Source organism: Arachis hypogaea, chromosome 5 (genome assembly GCF_003086295.3).
Source record: "Arachis hypogaea cultivar Tifrunner chromosome 5, arahy.Tifrunner.gnm2.J5K5, whole genome shotgun sequence".
Lineage (NCBI taxonomy): Eukaryota > Viridiplantae > Streptophyta > Magnoliopsida > Fabales > Fabaceae > Arachis > Arachis hypogaea.
In genome coordinates this window covers 93,468,718-93,484,859 of record NC_092040.1, presented here as the reverse complement: position 1 = coordinate 93,484,859, position 16,142 = coordinate 93,468,718, and the positions used below count along the sequence as shown (strand labels likewise).

Here is a 16,142-nt window from a genome sequence, read left to right as displayed (position 1 = left end):
GCAAAGGAATTCGGGAAATATTTGTTAAGAATGAAAGAGAAGAATAAGAATTTCTTTTTTGAGCTTGAACTCGAGGAGGATCAATCGATTAAGCTGGCCTTTTGGGCCGATGCAAGAAGTAGAGCTGCCTTTGAGTATTTCGGAGACGTCATTTCATTTGACACCACCTACAATATAAACAGGTAACAAACTGCCCCTGTTTATGATGCTAAATTAATGTATTTTTATAAATCTGCAGCAGAGGTGTATATTGGCTGTTTTTTGGGTGTATACGAAGCATGTGTTTGGGTGTACCTAATGATTTTGTATTCTGCACTATGGTAATTTGTTTTCAGGTATAATTTAGTCTGTGGTTCTTTTGTCGGGGTGAATCACCATGGTCAGTCAACACTTCTCGGATGCTCTTTGATGAAAAACGAAGAAATTGAATCATTCAAATGGTTATTTCAATGTTGGCTTCGTTGCATGGGAGGAAACGCTCCGAAAGGGTTTCTCATCGATCAATGCGCATCAATGAAAAGGGCTTTAGAGGCCTGTATGCCAACAACAATTCACCGTTGGTGTATTTGGCACATCATGAAGAAGATTCCAAGCAAATTAAACGAGTATAAGGGACATGCAGATATTGAACAAGAAATTAGCCAAATTGTTTTTAACTCTCATAGCAAAGACTCATTCGATAGGAATTGGAATGATTTTCTGCTAAATTTTGGTCTTCTGGACAACAAGTGGCTTTCAGGTAATGTTTGTTTAAAATCTCCAGCAGAGGTGTAACTTGCATGTTTTTTCGGGTGTATTTATACTCTGTGTTTGGGTGTATTCTGCAGATCTGTATGAAGACCGTCATATATGGGTTCCTATCTATCTGAATCACCACTTCTGGGCAGGGATGAGAAGCACACAAAGGAGCGAGAGCATGCATTCATTTTTTAACAAGTTTATCACCCGGAACAGCTCGCTTATTCAGTTCGTCAAACAATACGATAATTGCCTCGGAAGCAGGGAGCAAGCAGAGAGAGAATCAGATGCTGCAGATTTTCATACGGTCATACCATGTGCAACCAAATCCTCCATTGAAGCTCAGTTTCAAGATGTGTACACTCATCAAAAGTTTAGGGAAGTCCAAGCGCAATTCAGAGGAAAGGCGAATTGCATCACCAGATTAACGAATTCCGCTCTAGGCTATTCAGTATACGAAGTCGGAGAACAAGTTTCCAGCTTAATATTCAACAAGTTTGTGGTTACTTACGACTCAGTTGCAGCCGAGGTAAAATGCCAATGCTTATTATTTGAGTCGAGAGGGATACTGTGTCGTCACGCACTAAGCGTGTTAAGCTTTGAACAAGTAAGCCAAGTGTCACCTAGATATATACTGGAACGATGGAGTAAGAAGGTAAAGAGGCGACACACACACATCAAGAGCAGCCACGACGAGCCACTGATGGAGCCAAGAAGCAAGATGTTTGACCAATTGGTTTTTCGTTCGCAAAATATTTGCGAATTTGCATCCAAATCGGAGGAGCTGACTGCATTTCTGCACCGTGCGTACGATAACATCATGGCTGAGATGGAATCATTAAAAGCCAAAAGGAAGGGAACATCTTATTTATCCCACGAAGACGCCAACTTGGAATCCGTTAACGAGCTTCAAAGCCCGCCAAGGATCCGAACAAGAGGACGTCCAAAAAATAGGCTAGGTTCAAAGTTGGACAAACAGATTGCAAATGCCACAAAGAAGAAGAAAACGAAAGTTTTAAGCGAGGTAAAAGTAATGCTCTTTAAATTTGTGGTGATTGAGTTTAGTTTTCTCGTTAATAGTTTAGCTAATATGTGAGTGTTATATTCAGATAAACCTGTTTGATGCTGCATCAGTGGTGCATTCAAATAACATCCAATATCAAGGACATGTTATGAATTATCAGTTTACGGTACCAGCAGCAGTGGATAACTCTTTGGGTGCATAGTTTTACAGAATATGGGTGTAAAAGCACTGTTCCTCTTGGGTGTATTTTTGTGAATTCACATTTTACATTTTAAGTGTTCAGAGTTCAGGGTTTTAGTCTCAAAGCATCATGGGGGGGATAGATTTCAGGGTGTATATTCAACTTTATTTGGGTTTAAAAAATCGCAGCTTATGGGTGTATATTTGATTTGATGTTTTTCTTCATATTTTGGTACCTGTAATTCATACATTTTGAATACAGCACAGACAGTTTAACAGCACATACAGTTTGGGTGTATGTTTTAAGCAATCTTAGGTGTATATTAAACCCCCCGTTGGGTTTAAAATTTATAATCTGTCTTTAGATCTGCCTTGATATTTTCCTTCATATTTAACCACCTGTAATACAGCTTTTGAATACAGCACATATAGTTTAACTATGGAAAAAATTTTCATTGAATAGAAGTTGTTTATAAATGGCAATTTTTTACAGCATTTGTTCAATTTACAAACTAGCTAGCAGTTGGATTACTCATTTTCTATATCAGTAGAATTTATCTGACAAAACGGACTCAATAATACGGAGGATGGCTTCGACAGTCTTATTGCATTACTCGCTCTAATTGCTTCATCTCTCTCTTTACTCATTTCACTGAATAGTATCCGCGAAGCATACTCCATTCTATAGTGGTCCACCTCGTCCTACAATTAAAAAGTATATTCTATTTAAACAGCAATATTAATTCAGTAAAGTAATACAGAGTTATATAGTTCTAAATACAGTTACCTGTTTCCAATTATCCCATTCATACTTCCTCTTTTTAATGCTTTTCGGCTCAATTAACTCAAGCCACTTCATAACGTAGATAGCGCAGTCATATCTGAAAATGAAGAAAATAAATTACAAATCTCATTTAGGAAAGTTTAATATTCAGAGTCACAAATTTATACGTTGATTTTTGGCCTGATATTTTGACGTATGATGCTTTAATTTCCTTCTCCTTCTCGCCTTTCTTCAGAGGTTCCCCGCCAACATATGCTCTCATTCTTGAAATTACATATCCCTTAAATACCAAAACAAATCAGTAATACACCCGAATGAAATACACGCAAATGAATGCAAAGAATTATTATTTAGAACATACTAAAGATATAAAATACACCCAAATGAATGCACAAGATACAACCAACTGAATAAACAACATACACCCAACTTGATCAACAAAATACACCCAAATGGTTCCACAAAATACACCCAAAGGAGAACACAGAGGCAACTTACAGTGAATTTATTAAGCTGCTTTCTCTCCTCGCTTGGAGCTTTCTTGTGTAGCGGGTCAAGTATATGAAATCTCCGCTTTCTTGTATCAATCACCCATAACCACCAATGGTCTGCGTGGCAAACAGGTGCAAAAATCTGAAGGATTGCCATATTTCAACAGTGTGTTATTTTATTTGGGATATAAGTAAAGAACGGTACTAACAAATTTTACAAATGAAAACTTACATATGGATGCGAAGTTAATTTTTTTGCATCTATGAAGGGAATAAAACTTGGGTAGTCTTCCACCCTGATTTCTTTATTGATTCTAGGTGATATGAATTCCCCGTTTGGGTGCTTCGAAATGGCCATGTTCTGCAACAATTGTGAGACAACAAATATAATACTGAAAATACACCCAAGTGAATACTATAAATACACCGAAATGAATACACAATTTACACCCAAGTGAACTTAAAAAATACACCCAAATGAATAAAGAAAATACACCCAAAATGCGTAGAAGTAACACTTACCACAATATCGGGGGGAGACAGTATACTTGTTCTTGAAACCTTTTATCATTTGTCTGGTTGAGAATGAGGCACATGGCAGATACAATCTAGAAATATATGCCGAAATCAATTTATATTAATAAACATTGCAGTAAACTTTGGTGTAAAAACATTAGTGTTATTCTAATATTACCTCAGCTTCTATATAAGTTGCTGGCTGGAGTGATGCAATGTGCATTTTTGTCAAAATGTATTTATCTTGGGCCATCAAAGTGCACATGTTCTCATACTCGTTAGTTCTGCCATCTGCGTATGTCGTCACTCGCGTCCACCACATGTAGCACTTCTGTTTCATATCATCCGTATTCTGATTTATTCCCACAAGAGTTTCAAACCTCCCAGAACTTTCTCCCCCAGTCTCTCTTTGAATTTGTGGACTTTTACTCTCTCCTTTTGCCGCATTGGTAGCTATTTTTTGTACCAAATCGTCTAATTGTTCTATCAAATTTGCAGTTTCTGGAGATTTTGCCCTTTCTGTCTCCTGCGTTGACGCTCCCTCCTGGCTTGAATCAGTCAAGCCAAGGCTGAATGATGGCACTGGATCTGTTTTAGGAACATAGGATGCTGTCCATGCCATCATCATCAGGGCAGCAACGTCTTCTGTGGCTGGATGACTGCGTCATCATGTATAACGTATTATAAGAGTAAGAATATACGGATCATAAGCAAAGATTGATTTTAGTCTGATGAACTTACATTTTAGATGGAGCTGGGAGAAGTGTGGGTGTGGTTTCTTGAAGTTGTTTTGGGGGTTTAGGAGTGCTGCACAGTTACACAAAATTAATCATGGCGTAAAAAAAACTACTCAGGAACAATATACACCCAAACTGTTACCAAATATACACCCAAACGCTAAACAAATTCTTCACCCAATACTATTTCTTACGCTTCTGTAGTTCCTTCAATCTGTAGTAGAGGAGTTGGTTCAAAATCTGACTCAGGTGTTTCTTGAAGTTCTGGCACAGTAGTTGTTTGGGACGCCGGCACAAAAACTTGAATCGGGACTCTAAACAAGAAGAAAAATGAAAGGTTAACAACGCCTTTGAAAATAATAAGGTTATAAGGTTGAAATATTCTTGAAAAACTCACATTACAAGCGCATCCGACGGTGTTTGTTCCCTCACAACCATCATATTCGAATCAGCCGGCTCACTGGCTGATTGTTGAACCGGACTCAACCTAAAATACACCCAAAGAAAGTCAAAAAATACACCCGAACAATTCAAAAAGAAGACAGGCTTTGTTTTTTGAGAACTTACATACTTGCAGTTTTTGCTTTTTTTTTCTGCCTTTTTTTTCTTGAATAAAATAATAAAAGACTTTTTTTTCTAAAAAAATATATACAGAATTAGAAGTAGAAGGTAATAGAAGAACAAAAGTAACGGTTATTTGAAAGAGAAATTACATGCTCTCTGACGGCTGGTTTACACTACTCTATTCTGTGCGTCCTTGAGAGGAAGGATCATCACTTCCCAAGTTCACAGCCCGTATTCTACACAGATTTCATGTTATTCAGACAAAATAAGAGATAGGTATAAAATACACCCAAATGAATGCACAAGATACAACCAACTGAATGTACAATATACACCCAACACAACAAACGAAATATTCCAACTTAATAAACAACATACACCCAACTTGATCAACAAAATACACCCAAATGGTTCCACAAAATACACCCAAATTATGATAACAAGATTTTATTAAATAAAGCTTCTTACGTTTCAGAGGAGACATAGCGACCTTCTGTCGATCGCAGGTCAGCTTCATTCTCCCTGTGAAAGAAGAAACAATTATTAGCAAAGAAAACACACCAAAATCTGAAATAGACACCCCAGCAAGACATACCCCTCTGCAACAGATTTATCAACGTTTTCCCTTAGCAATTCATCTAGTTCTTCACTTGATATTTCATATCTCTCACTACATTCATAAAAGAAGATGTTAACAAAAATAATTACGATGATAGAAGGTAATATAGCTTACGAGGTACTGTACCCATCAAAGTATTGATCTTCTTCAGGAGATGAATCCTCTACAACAACTTTTTTCTTTTTTGATTGTGTTCTGGGTGGAAAAAAAAGTATGAATCAGAAATAAAAAATTAATTTTATCACAGAATATTTATCCAAAGAAGTGCTTACTTTTTTGGTGTTGTTTTTGTCTTTTTCTTTTTCTTTTCCTTCTCCACCGGTATTGATTCTTCGCTTTTATAAGTTAATAAAAGACACTTCAGTTAATACACGAAATCTTTATAATCAAGCCAAAAGAAAGGAGTAATAATTTCAGAACATTACTCATCACTTGATTCAGATTCAGATTCTGAATCAGAATCTGACTCCTCTTGACTCTTCTTTCTTTTTCTGGAGTCCAATCTGGAAGGCAAACAATCATTATTTAGAACATACTAAAGATATAAATTACACTCAAATGAATGCACAAGATACACCCAACTGAATGGACAATATACACCCAACGCAGCGAAAGAAACACACCCAACTTAATAAACTACATAGACCCAACTTGATCAACAAAATACACCCAAATGGTTCCACCAAATACACCCAACTCCAAAAAGAAATTACACCCAAGTATGGTACTTACTTTTTCTCCTTTTTGCTGGGGTGTTTCCTTGGTGAATCCTCTGAGTCTTCTTGAGTCTCAGACTCAGAGGTAGAACTGTCTCTGTCAGTAGCTGTTTCTGTCTCCGAAGACGATGTTGAACTCGCCTTCCTTTTTTTGTTTTTTTTATTTCTTGTTTTTTTCCTTTTTTTTCTATTTTTTTCATTTTTTCTCTTGTCTCTGCCATCTTTACAATCCCCTGAAACATTAGATATTTTAGTTAGCAGAATTCAGGTAAATAAAATACACCCAACATATTATGTTTACTTACCAAAATTTCCTCTATTTCTGCACTCATTCTTTCCACCAACTACTCCTTACTCCAGTTGACAATCCAGGGGTTTGGTGGGTTTTCAGCCCTCTTCTTGCCTTTGTTTTTTGAAAGATGAAAGTAAATTATCATCAGGGCAAAGAGGCAGCCATCAATTGCCTTCTTCTTTTTTTCCTTGTAGTCTGTGATGCCCTTGACGATGAAGGTCAAAACATGCCCCGCCCAGTTTCGCTCTGTGATGCCGTCCATCTCAAAAATTGGGGCCAGGTGCACAGGCGAGATTTTGTTTATCGTCGTTGGCAAAAGGAACGCCATCTGTATATAGATGATGAAAATCCTCTTGAACATTAGGCGTTCCTCTTCGTTACAAACGCCGATATCCATCATCTCATCGGTAAGACTTTTGAGGGTCTTACCTTGGAATCTTCTAAATATTATTTTGTCATCCTCAGAAAATTTCTTATACTCGACTTTCTGAGGAAATAGATCTCCTACAGAAAGGAAAACAACAAAGTATCAAAGTCGGTTTAATTACACCCAAGCATCAACTTAAATACACCCAAGCATCAACTTAATATACACCTATAATTTTTAGCTAGTTACCTGTTGCATTGATGCCAAGCGCATGACCTATCTTTCTTGGTGTTATTTTGAAAGAACCATATCCTGTTTCCAGTCTGTTCTCCCCAAGTTTGAAGTTGTTTGCCAGCTCCCTTAACAGTTGGTGATGCACCCTTAGTGGTGGGATGCGCATCAACCCACCAAATCCGAGATCCCTCACAATTGCCTTCTTCTCCTCAGTCATGTTTCTGAATTTATCACTTAGGAGATGTGAGGCACACTTAAGGTCTTTTGTTTGGTTTCTTGTTGCCATTTTCTCTGAAATGAAAAATACACCCAAAGATATCAGTAAGATACACCCATATATATGAGTCAGATACACCCATTAATAACAGTAAGATACACCCATATATATGAGCCAGATACACCCAAAAATATCAGTAAGATACACCCATATATATGAGTCAGATACACCCATATATATGGGTCAGATACACCCATTGATAACAGTGAGATACACCCATAGATATGATTGAGATACATCCATATATATCAGTCAGGTATCACTCAAACATGCTTCAATATACAAGGTCAAGCAACATTACAAGGTCAAGCAATATACATCCCCCAATCTACGGAATATACCCCCAAAAATCAGTTACCAGAAGATCTAGAACAACAAGAATAAGAGTAAAACCTAGAACAACAACGTAGAAGAACAATGTAACAAAGAAGCAAGAATAACAGTAAACCCTAGAACAACAACGTAGAAGAAAAGTAAAACCTAGTTCGTAATCTGAAAAATATACAGGAATCGTAATGTAACGTACCTTGAGTATTGTTGCTTTGTTTTCTCTGGAGATTCTTTATGGAGAGTTTGATGGTGTGTTGATGGAGGTTTCGAAGGTTAGCGACGAGTTGTATATTTTGATTTTGGAATTTTGCTCGAAAATGGAAGGGTTGCGTTTTCTTCGAATTGCTTTGAGAAGTGGAAGAAGTGGAAGAGTCTGCCATTTACTCGAACCGTATGTAACCGTTTGAATTGGAGCGCGTGAATGTTACGCTCCATTCAATTCCTCTTCATGCGCGTGTTTTGTTTATGGGCTGGGCCAACTTGTAAAACTTGTAACTCGTTTTTGCTTGTATGTGTAGCAGACCGTTCTTTTAATATGTAGTAATTTGTATTAATTGCATCTATTTTGCACGTCAAGCATCAACCACTTATTACTAGTATCAGATATTATTGCAAGGGCCGATCTGATAAAATTTTACTTGTTGAGAGTAGTTATTAAATCTGATTTTTAAAAGATTTCTTTTTAAAAATTGTATAATCTATGTTTAATTATATTAAAGTGAGTTTTAATAAATACAAAAAATAAGATTGTTTTGATAAAATGATATTTAAAATTTAAAACGATTATAAAAAACATAAATATAATAATAAATTTAGATATTTATTAATATGTAATATTATATTAAAACTTCTTAATTTTAATAATATAAGCTAATTTTAAAAATATTTTTTTTATATTTTCAAAAGTATTTCTAATTTTTAAATGCTACAAGTATAAATACATTATCTTTTTTATTTACTAAATATAAATTGAGGTCCTTGTGTTTTTTAAAAGTACACTATTAAAAAATCATTTTTAAAAATATTTTTAATTTTTAAATGCTACAAGTACAAATACATAATTTTTTTATTTACTAAATATAAATTGAGATCCTTGTATTTTTTAAAAGTGTACTATTAAAAAAAATCATTTTTAGTTATCATTTATTTTATTTTTAATGACAATAAAAATAGTCATTAATATATTTATCCGTAATTATACATTAATCGTCTTATATTTTATGTTAAAAATTTTTAGCAACAATTATATAGTTGCTTGTAATAATCTTTTTAGTCACTGCAAAAAGTATATAGTATATCATTATCATTATAATGTATCCAAATATATAATTATTGAAAAATATAAACTAAATAAGCTATATATGGTTATTATATTATTGTCTCTAAAATTTTGTCATTAAAAATATGTTTTATTATAGTGATATAAATACCATTTTTTAAAAAAATTACCAAATCAAGCCTAATACTATTAACTAGCTTGCTTGGACCATTTTAATACTAATAATAATTCTGTACTATTAGTTCTTATCAGTTAAATGATTGAATTATATTATTATTATTTTAAAAACAATCATAATTAAAACTCATATTTAACATATACAGAGAGAATAAACAACCATACAAAACATATATGGACACAGAAATTCAGAAATTAACTAATTACTTTATAAAAATGCATATTTCGTATTTATAGTTTTTTATTATTTTATTGTGGCTGAATTATTAATTCTATTCCGACAAATTTAATTATTTTAATTGCTAATTATTTGGTTAAAAAAGTGTAAAAAATATTATTACACACAAATATAATAATTTTATAATTGATTTTTAATATTAATTAAATATTTTTAAAGAACAAATCATCGATAAATAATTAATATATAATGTCATCGAAAAATATTATTTATATATTATCAAATTATAGTTATTAAATTCGGACCAGATCGATTAATTCGACCGAAAAACTGATGAACTAAATTTTAAACCAATCTAGATTAACAATCTAACAGGATAAACACGCAAACTGGTCAAATTTAAAAAATTCGATCAAATCCAGTCTAAACCGAGCATTAAATCGGTCGAGTTGATCCGTACTCCGTGACGTCAGCTATAAATTGAGCCTATAACCATTAGGACAAGTTTAATTTTTGTATTATACTGTATCTTTTTATAAATATATTATTAACTATTAGATATATCCTAATTAATAACTTGTGTATTAATTCTTTTAGTCATGTAAATTTAGGATATTTTTATCTTTTTATTCTAATGAATAGTATTCATATTAATTTAATTTATTTTTTATTTTATTTTTACTCTTTTTTAAATTAATTATTTTTTAATTATACATCATTATTAAAATAAAAATTAAACTTTGTTAAATATTTATAAATTAAAAAAATAAGCAAAAAATTTTTATAAATCATGATATTTTTGTTATTGATAATTATATAACATCTATTAAAATTAATATTTTTTAATATATATTTAAATAATGTAATAGATATTAATTAATTAATGAATTAGAAAATAAATTAATTTAATATAAAAAAATAAATTTTGTATAATTATTTAATTATGATCGGATTAACCGGTTAAATCTGTAATCCACCGATTAAACTAATAATCTATCGGTTGAACCAATAACCCAGTCAGTAATTTAGTCGAGTCGATTGTCGGTTCGATTCTAATAACTATGTATCAAACTTGTAATATAAGACATAGTTTTGTATTTGAAACTTCTATTTAAAAAAAAAAAAACCTGCATCCTCATTAATAGATCAGAGCTCTGTTGGGTGGAAAAATGATTTTTTGTGAAGTGTTGACGAAGGGTTTCAAGATGAGCACGTTCTTGTGGTGTTCCTGCATTTGGATCAAACTCCCAATGTTGTCTTCCTATGAAGTTGTTCATGAAATCAAGTCCTTTCCTCCTTCTGCAATCTTCAACTTCCACATCCTCCACTGCAATGAAGTTCTCTCCTTACTCTTCTAGTAATTCATCAAAAACCAAAATTAAGAAATGAAATAAGGCAAGAGATTAATTGATGTTGACTCAAGTTTGAGAGTAGTATATATACCCTAGATTAAAAACTTTCCTTTGCTTAGCTTATTATTACTTGATAAGGATGAGATTGTAGTAATTCAAACATAAAGGGACCTTATATAAGGAACGAGTAGTATGACTAATATCTCTCCTTCCTTTGCCTAATTAATTTAAGATATGCTTAGGTAGTTGCATTAAAAAAACAACTTATAATTAAATTCCATTAGCTGTGCATTATTGTCAGTGGTTAGAAGGGGCTCAATAGTTGTGTTAGCTGCTGATGGCTTTACTGTTAAATGCCTATATATATTACATTATTTATTTATATTATTTATTTATACTATTTATTATAGAATTTTGCTAATAAGTGTTTTAGGAGTCATATATAAGAACATTACAAAATAGTTTTTTTTATATATAAAAATATAAAATGATCATTTTTTATTTTTATGCATTAAAAAAAGTAAACTTCTTATTTATTCTTTCGGAAACCAACAAAATATCCCCAAATTATTAATTTACTGATGAACAATATTCTTCAAATTTATTAAAAATAAGAATACTCTCAAAATAGTTTAAAATACAACAAAAATATCAAAACTTAAATATGTATTTTTCAAAAATATTTTTGAAATTAAATTTATTAAACTTAACAATATTTTTCAAAAATATCAAAACTTAAACATATTTATTTTTGCAATTGTGAATTTTATCCAAATTTCTGCTGAGGATTTAAGATCGTCATTTCAAAAGTGTGTGCAAAAAGATTATGTCAAATTTAGTTATTTAAAAAAAAGTTGGTCATTCAAATAGTAATAAAATTACCCAAAAAATTTTAATATAAAATTATTAAAGTTTAAAGATATAAAAAGTTCATTTTTCTTAAATATATTTGCAAAAAAATTACATTAAAATAAAAGTTTTATAATTCTTTTGAGAATATATCTCTTTATTTAATCATTTATGTCAAATTAATAGTAGTGTTTTTTAAAATTTTTTGTCACGTACATATTACGAGTTATTATCGGTACAATCTTTTGAGTACACTTTTTCCAATAATTTACTGAGTAATATAATACATGTATGACTTGTCAAAATAATAAATATTTATTTTTTTAATAAAGATTTTCAAACTTAAGTTCTGTGAAAAATATATAGGGATTTAATTTGAACTTATTTACTACTATATATACTATCCTTATTCTCTCTCTTAATCAATGCCTTCTCTATTATTTTATTTTACTAATATTATTCACAATATTTTTTTATTTTCTCCTTTTCATATTAAAATTAAAATAATAAAATTTTAGGTAATACATTTAAATTCAAAATTTTTTTTCGGTTGATAAATTTCTAGTCCCATAAACATGCGTAAGACTATTTTATATAAAAAAATATTATATATACACACAAAATAATTATTAAATTAATTATTATATATTTATATATAAATATATATATAATATTTAATTTATTTTTAATATTATTTATATTTTAATATGTATTTTATATAAATAACTAATTTGATAACTTATTTGTTTATATATACATAACAAGATTATTTTATATTAACTGGCTTTTTTCTAAATCTAGTCGAAAAAATAAAAAAAATATTAATAATTGATGATTAATGACATAGAAAAAGGGTTAAATTTATGACTTTTTTTTAAATTTGTTCACTTAAATTTTAAACTAGATTTAGAATTGAGCTGCTCTTGGGTTTATCAAATTGATATTATAAGAGACAATTTTATTTTATGTCTTTTCATAATTGATTAAGAATAAACCCATTATTTTTTGAATACTCTAAATTACTGTAATTTCTGTGAAATAGATTAAGTAGGAGACAATTTTATTTTATTTCATATCAATTGAAAAATAGAAATAGAACGGAGAAGAGAAAATGACACAACCATATATGTATCTTAGTTCAACCACCATGTGCAATATGGTTTACATCCAATTTCTACCGCAATTGTGGTGAATTTCTATTCTCTTTCACAAAGATTACAATCACCAATTCTCTAAGATTTTACCCAATCTTATCTGAGATAAACTAAGTATCTACCCAAGCTTAATTTGGCTAAATTCACTCTCTAGACTTTCACTAGAAAAAAAAACGATGAGTACCATCGGATTCATCAAATAAAACCAACGGTAATCAATTCACCGTGAAAAATAATCAGACGATATAAACATCGTCGGTAAATATTTACCGTCGGAATCTTTTCATCTGACGGCAATTACCGTTGGATTTTTCCAGGGATTACCAGCTCAGAAAACTAATTAGTTTTTGGCGGATTTTTTCGATGGTATTGTTGGTGCCAAAGAATATTGTTTCGCACACTATGACCGTCGAATTATTCCTACAATAATGTCAAAAATTTTTAAAAAATTAAAATAAATGGTCAATTTTAATTTTAAATTTAAATTTTTCACACAATTAGTGGTGAATTCATAAATAATGAAGATTTTTATTTAAAATAAATAATACAATGTTCAAATAAATTAAAAGTTAACTACATCAAATAAATACATACAATGAAACAATAAAACAAAAGACTAATATCTACAAATACAAGTAGTTGTCGTCGTCGTCGACCAGGTGGCCTTGACTCGGCGGCGCAGAAGGTGGTGATGTTCGTGTGCCACCAGCAGGGTCGATGCCAGCAGCACGCATCTAGACCTGTACACCTGCATCTGAGCCTCCATATGCTACATCTACTTCAACAACTCCCTAAACTCCAGCCTGAGCTAATCCGCAGACGTCACATGGGTGAAGATCTCCAGATACCTCTCTTGATAATCATTAAGCTCTTGAGCCTGCTAGTGAAGGTTGTGTTGGAGCTCCTGCACCTACAGCATTAAATCCACACCTTCCTCAGGCTGGACGGCTCGACTGGTGGCGGAGCCAGACAGCGGCTTCAACGTCGAGGTGCGGAGGTTGTTGGCGAAAAATAACTTTATCCCGTATATGCGGTTCTTGTACGGGGCTGAGGCTGTCTCGCACCAAACCACATCGGGATCGACGACTGAAGCCGTAGACACATTGGCGACGTCCTCTCCACTTTGTTGGTACTGCTGAGTCATGGCCTCTAGTCTCTGTGTGTAAGACTCCTGTGTAATTAACACAAGTTATTATGATTAGTACCAATCTCTAATAATTTTATAGCAGAAGATAATCAGATGTATGTTTACTCACATAATGGTCCAGAGACTGCTGATCAACAAATCTGGCTTTGTTCTCCTTCAGCGTGTGGGTGTACTTGAACGTCTCTTCCAATGTGGCCTCGCAGTCCAACGACTTTGACTACACATGTTGCATTGAAATACAAAATGATTAGAATGCCTAGTAATGATATGCAAAAAAAAATATAACGAAGTTATTAACAAAGTTAAAAGAACTTCATACCAGCCTGACCTTGGTATTCATGAAGGTCGCCGAACCGCTAGTATACTTGGACGACCTAGCCGATGCCGTGTTAACTCTGTTGGTGAGACGCTGATGCCTGAATCCCTCATCAGTCTCCCAATGAGATAACAGGGCCTTCTTTATCTCCGGTCGGAGCGAGCCCATCCACTGGTTCCGCTCATAACGAACATCATCCAGTATCTGTTAGAGCCACCGACCCATTCTATGGTTGAATATCTTCCAGATGACCAAGTCATGCTCAGCATCCCAAATAAAGTGTAGCTACAACAAAGAGCTTGAAAATTAGTTACGCAAGATATAGGATATGAACTAGTTAAAAAGGTTTGAAACAGAAACAATGAAAGTAATTACTGCCTCGTACATCAGCTTGATGACATTGGTTATCTCTTGAGTACATGCGTTGTTGTTCGGAAAATACCTAACAATAACCCACAAACAAGAATCAATCTAAACCACAAACAGGAATCATAATCGTGGAAACTTAAAAATGATAACCAGCATTCCAAATCAACCTAAATCCACTAAAAAGGAATCAATTTTCAGGAACTTTTAGCAACAAATTTAATCATAACTAGCATTCCAAATCAACCTAAATCTACCAAACATGAATCAATTTTCAGGAACTTTCAGCAACAAAGTTAATCATTAGCATTAAAACTTAAAAACAATAACCAACATTCCAAATCAACCTAAATCCACTAAACAGGAATCAATTTTCAGAAACTTTCAGCAATAAAGTTAAATCATAATTATTGAAACTTAGAAACAATAACCAGCATTCCAAATCAACCTAAATCCACTAAACAGAAATCAATTTTCACGAACTTTTAGCAATAAAGTTAATCATAATCATTGAAACTTAAAAACAATAACCAGCATTCAAACCTAAATCAACTAAACTAGAAATAATTAAGGCACTTTCAGCGATAACCATAAACAGGAAATACAAGAGCACTATACGTGATACTTACTCTGTGCCGCCATCAAGCCAAATACGCAACCATACGATGGGAGGCTAGGGGCATCAATTGCTACCTCACTTCTGTGGCTGGACTCTGAGGCTGCGGCATCCGTCGCTGGAGGCAAATTCGCCGTGGATGCTAGCTGCTGAGCGTAGGAGGTGGCAGCGTCACTGTAAACGGAAGCTGCTAAACCCGCAACCTGTAGCGTGACCAGGGTGGTCGGAGTAGAGGAAGAGGATCCAGAAGTTCCAGGGGTATCGGAAGAACCCCTTCCTCCACCCTGACCACAGCGAGCTACGACCACGACCAGTAGCCTGATCTACAACACCTCTTCCTGTCGTCATGTCTGCATATATTAAATTATCAAACAATTTCTCAGCAAAATAGTTATCAACGCAGTTATTAATACAATTAGACAATTCCAAACACTTCAATAATGCAAAATCTAAAGTATTGAATCTAACCTAACTTAATCAACCTAAATCCACTAAGATTAGAAAACTGAAATAACATTGAAACTCATTCAAAATTAAAATTCTAATTCTACTCAAACCTATACTAAATTAAACTAAAATTAAACAATTATCAAATAATCTCAGCAACAATTTCTTAGCAAAACAGTCATCAACACAGCAATTAACACAATTAGACAATTTCAAACACTTCAACAATTCAAAATCTAATGTATTGAATCAAACATAACTTAAACAACCTAAATCCACTAAGATTAGAAAACTAAACTAAACTAACTTTCAAACTAATTCAAAATTAAAATTCTAATTCTACTCAAACCTAAATTAAACTAAAATTAAATAATTATCAAACAATCTCAATA

General features: G+C 32.6%; 1 pseudogene; it reads right to left on the bottom strand.

Moving 5' to 3' along the window:
- LOC112803769 (lupeol synthase-like) overlaps positions 1-10,824 on the bottom strand; it is a 66,934-nt pseudogene extending 56,110 nt beyond the window's left edge.
- Positions 10,825-16,142: the final 5,318 nt, after the last annotated feature.